The following is a 5,648-nucleotide window of genomic DNA, read 5'->3' as shown; positions in this document are numbered from 1 at the left end:
TTTATTGTATTGTTGTGGAATGTGATCTACTGAGAGCTGAGCCTAGGGCTGAGCTAACCCTGCCTGGTTGTGCTCAGTCAGGCAAAATAACGAGGTGAGAGTTACGCCAGTAAGAGCAAAGCCAAGCAGAGCTGAGTAGAGCCAAGACAAGCCAAAGCCAAGCCGGACCATCTAAAGTCAAATAGAACGTGAGATGGGGCCCACACCCTATATAAGCCTGAACATTTGTGCTAGAGAGCAGAGCTTTTATTTGCTTGTTCATTGCCCATGCTTGATTCTTTTTGTACTCTCATGAACTAGGCCGAAATATATGTGTGAACTCATCGCCGAGTCTTGTACTACTGGAAGAAAGTAACGGTGGCACAAAACCTTTACAGTATTTAGTAGTAATAAAATGGAAAAACATTGTGTTTGACATTGTGGAGCAAAGAAATGGAATAACAAGGAAATCGTACCCAAGTGCGCATTGTATTAAGCTCAATATTTTAACCAGTATATCAATTAAATAGAATTAATGTTTTAATTTTAATATTTATCCTATTGCAATTATTACAAGTATGTATAGCATTAACACAATGACATATTCAATTGTTAAACGATAAAAAAACATCGAATTTAGACAAAACAGATAGATATGAATGAATAATAAAAACCTGCTACTAATGACAAGGTACAAACATGTCAATTAAAATAAGACATATTTTATAACCTTGTGTACCATTATAAATTGAATAGCAAGGATACCGTACCCAAGTGAGCATTGTATTAAGTTTAATATTTTAACCAGTATTTCAATAAATTAAAATGAATGTTTTAATTTTAATATTTATAGAACTCCGATTATTACATGTATGTATGGCATTAACGCAATAACATATTCAATTGGTAAACAATAAAAAAACGTAAAATTTTGACAAAACAGACAGATATGAATGAATAATAAAAACCTGTTACTAACGACAAGGTACAAAAGTGTCAACTGAAATAAGACATATTTTATAACCTTGTGTACCATTATAAATAGTATATCAGCTTATTTCAATGCAGACAAACGTAATTCATGTTTATTTCATCGACAGGAAGTATTATCTTGTGAAGTCTCTACTGTTAATAATATTTTATCATTGTTCTTAGAGCAAAAAAATTCTGAGGATTGATAATAATAGTTCTAGCGATAATAGCTAAAACTATAGCTAGTAGCTACAAAAATAGTAGCAATAAAAATAGTAGCTTTAATAGTTCATCACAACAAAGAGAAGACAACAACTCAGACTGATGAAGCAGCAGCTATGGTTTAAGCTGAAAGACTGTTATTTTATTGGCATGGAAGTTAGCAACAATTAGTCTGTCTTCAGAGATGTCCATGTCAAACACCAAACCACGCTCAATAGCTCTGTCTTTCAGCTCTGAGACTACCTCACCTACAACAATAAGTATTATTCATGATTTCAACTATCATTAAAAAATATAATTCATTTCTTATAAATGTGTATATCTTTAATTCAATTTGTCTAAAGGTTTGTATTCTTAAGTCACTCAAACAAATAGGTAATGTTAGATTTATCCTCCCCTTACATAGATTCATTCATCACTGAACTGACAAAGAAACTACATACGCAGCAGCTAATTAGTTGGATGTGACTTGAAAGGCGGTATGAACTGTTTGTCTTGAAAATACAATTACAGTTCAATGGCTACAACATTATTCCATACTGTAGGAAAAACTTTGACAAATTTCCATTCATTATTGTATTGCTTTTTTGTGATATAATAATATTAGGTTTTATGCATAGCAAGCTCCATACTTCAAACTTATCCTTCTCCCAGCTATGCTCCACCTTATTGAGTTGAGAGTGCAGCATTAGCCTGATTACTACTAGAGCAAGCCTCTCCTTGTAATGCATCAATATCATGCTATCTCTTACAGTCACATGAAGTTTGGCATGATGCCAAGTACAGGCTATGATAAGAAGTCAATAGCAGGTTAAAGGTAACATCCAGATAGAAACTATCCATGTGTTCTGCAGTTCAAGGCATACAGTCAAAGGGTAATAAGTAACTATATGAGGTCTCTTCAATAAGTAATGTGAATTGGTTTATAAAAACAGTTTGTATTATAAATATAGCTAAAGCTACTCTAATTTCGCTTTTCTAATTTTATTTCTATTTCAACAAACTGATAGAGAAAGCATGTATCTTAATGTTTATTCCAATTTTACTATGGCTAGACAGAGCAGTTGAATAGGAATCCTTCAAATTTCATTTAACTAGTTTATCAAAATATTTGATGACCAATACCTTCTTTTCTAACAACCTAAAAACTGATAAATAAGCTGAGATTATTTTACTAAAATTTTCTAAAATGTTTAACCGTTTTGTTTTGCCTCTATTTTAGTCAATTTTCGTTACTAAATTTTATTAAAGTTTTGACACTAAACACATTTAAAGTACAAAAATTATGCTTCTAATTTTATAGAAAAGATCATCAGTGTCTATAACTGTGTCTACAACTTTGAAGGCTAACACAGGATATCATACCGATAAATTATATGATATTTAGTTGCTAAGTGAAAGTCTACTGAGTGTGCAGACATTTCTGAAATAATTTGCTAATGAATGAGAAATGGTAAACATACCGCTACTCTGAATCATAAGCTAATACTAAGTCTATAGCAAGTAGACTATCAGAGCTCTCAATTAATATGTATAGTGTTTAATTTCACTATGATAAGTAGTCAGGGTAGCATTACATGTGTTTACATCAACACTATGTATCTAGTAGTATATATCTCAATTACTAGATTGTACAGCATATTTGTCACCACAACTGCTTGCACATACTATGTATACCATTTATAAGTAAACTAACCAGTTGAGCTATCCAGGATTCTCAGAGTGCTGCTGGTGGATGCTGCAACCAGGATATATCTATCTCCATAGCAAGCTACTCCTAGTGGTCGAGGCACATCTTTACAAGTCCAAAGCAGCTGACCTTGAGAGATGTCTATCAAGCAGACTAGAGATGAGAGGTAGTCAGAAACAACAACCTTGTCTGGTCCTGAAACACAGAGTGAGACCCAATGTTGGCTAAGCTGAGAACAAGAAATGTCTTTGAGTTTATTCCCTGTCAGTGAGTAGATGATGAGAAGCTTGTTCTTTCTGTCTGGAGCAACTACTTTATCACAAGTGATGGCTAGTCCTGTGATGTAGGGGCAAGAGTCATCGTGACTCCAGAAAGTGACTTGATTCTTCTGCTGATCATGTACATAGATAGTGCAAGGATTGCCGTTCACTGTTGTATATAGTCTGCCCTTGTCATAGATATAGTAAACCCTAGATTGGTGAATAGCTATCAATACAATGGAGCAAAAGTGAGGCCTATAAATTGGCTGTTGTTTTCACGACGTTACGTCGTAGTGATGTGCATCACAGCATCAAAGCCTTCAATTGAGCAATAAGTTTAGTAGTGGAAGCACGCTTGGTATGCTAGTTTTTAAGTCATAAACATAACAAAAAGACCACATTCTTAGTGAAATGTCATCAGAAGAGACCACAACACCCCAGGTATATCCTGAATTGCCCATAACATAACAGAACTTCAACTCAAAACAAGAAGTTCCCAACAATATCATAAGCTATCTATGCCGATTAAGGACACCAAGCTGAAAGCTGCTAGTGGAAAATAATAGGAAAATCATCATCATTTCGTCATTGGTTTTGAGTCAGCAGCCAAATCTGTACATGACCTTACTCAATATCTTTTCAGCAACTACCCTTACAACAACTACTTCCTAACCTTTAAGATCAACCAGGATCGCATTGAGATTCTGTTTTCCACAATACGATCTAAGGGTGGCTATAACAATAACACGGATGTGCAGTGCTTTAGATCTGCACTTCAAGCACCGTTCATAAAAGCAAATACCACACCAAGTTCCAATGTTACGTGTAACTGTATTGATCTGGATGTGAGCAGGGCTGAAAAAACTGGCCAACTCCTGCTACATTCTCTGGCTAGAAAGAAAAAGAAAGAAGAGACAAAAGCTGAGGAAGGTGAAGATGAGGAGTTCGGTGATGAGGATTTTTTTCTAACTCAAATGTGATGAGCGTATCAAGTTCTTGACCGATGTCGAAGTAGTGGGAAGTAGAAATAGTGATGACATAACCCTAATCTCAGTTAAAAACAGAGGAGGATTGGTGACCAGATTGATAGGGCGAATAAGAATTGCTGCAGAAAAGTGCCTACGTTCACACATGGAGAGCTGTGGTATCACACAGAAAACTTTTAAACAAGTAACATTACAGACAGTAACATATATGTCTTATTACATAACCTCCATCAAGGTTTTACATGTACAGTGCATGCCAACAGTCTACTCAAAACTATAGTAAATCGCTATACTAAAATCAGAAAACACTATGCCACTTCAAGGCAGGAATCTAGTTCAACCAACCTTAGACAAAAACTATCTCGTCTAGTTATTTTCAGTCATGTCTAATGGGTGTTAAATACAGTGGCCCAGCGTAACTGCTTCTAAACCTCATTTGATTCATTAGTTTGTTATTAGTTTAATTTCTATTTGGTCACTCTTTGTATTATCATTAATATAGAAGCTTATAAATCATTGGTATTATTCATTACCATGTGTGTAAGATTCTTGCCTTTCTCATCCAAAGTCATTACAGTCATACTTCGACTTACGAGCTTAATGCGTTCAGAGACTGAGCTCGTAGGTCAATTTACTCGCATGTTGGTGCAATTTATTTATATATAGAACAATTAAATATATATCGATAGGTTTTCATACTCTGAAAATGCAAATAAAACACTCAAAACTATATTGTAACAGAAAGAACATGTTGGTTATTGTCCTAACTTACCACATGCTTTCAAAAAGCAACAAATAAAAATAATGCAAGGAAATGTGATTAATTAAAATGTAAAATTAAATACATACAATAGCGGCTAACGCTAGCATTTGCCAGAAAGGGAGAGATAAGTTATCCTCCATTACAACAGTTGACTTTGATAAATTTAGATTTTATCCAAGTTTTAAAAGACAAAATTAAAAGCAAACCTAAAAGCAAACTTTAATTTTCAACTTAACGTAATTAAAGTCTCTTCGGCGTTCATAGTTTTAAGTTTCTCGCTGGTTAGCTAATTTTTTTTTTTTTTTCGTTCTCACGACCAGCCGACCGTTTTAAGAGAAACCTATCTAAAGACGGTTGCCTTTGTCGCCCTTTCAACGTGTTGCGATCAGGACGAACACAGTTGTTGTCACCAAGGGTTAATGCACGACCGCTAGCCAACTTGTCCGAATGTCTATTTTTTATAGTCATGATAGATAGCACCGGCCATTTTACATAGCATCGTTTCAGTTCCACAGTCACCGGCCAATTGTTTGTCTTTTATCCAAAACCTGAGCAGTCTCTCCATCAGTGGCCGTGAAGATCGCTGCATCGTTTAGAAACTATGGTTAGTCCTTTTGCAGACTAAATGCCTTGAATATAATCATTGTGTTTGATAATTGTGGATGTATTTCTGTCATAATATGACAGAAATATTATTATTGCAACAATATTATTGTTGAACAAGCTCAATCACGCATACATCTTTTGCATATTTTTCAATAATTTTCCATTTAATA

This window comes from Watersipora subatra, chromosome 5 (assembly GCF_963576615.1).
Source record: "Watersipora subatra chromosome 5, tzWatSuba1.1, whole genome shotgun sequence".
Lineage (NCBI taxonomy): Eukaryota > Metazoa > Bryozoa > Gymnolaemata > Cheilostomatida > Watersiporidae > Watersipora > Watersipora subatra.
Note: the sequence above shows the minus strand (reverse complement) of the source record.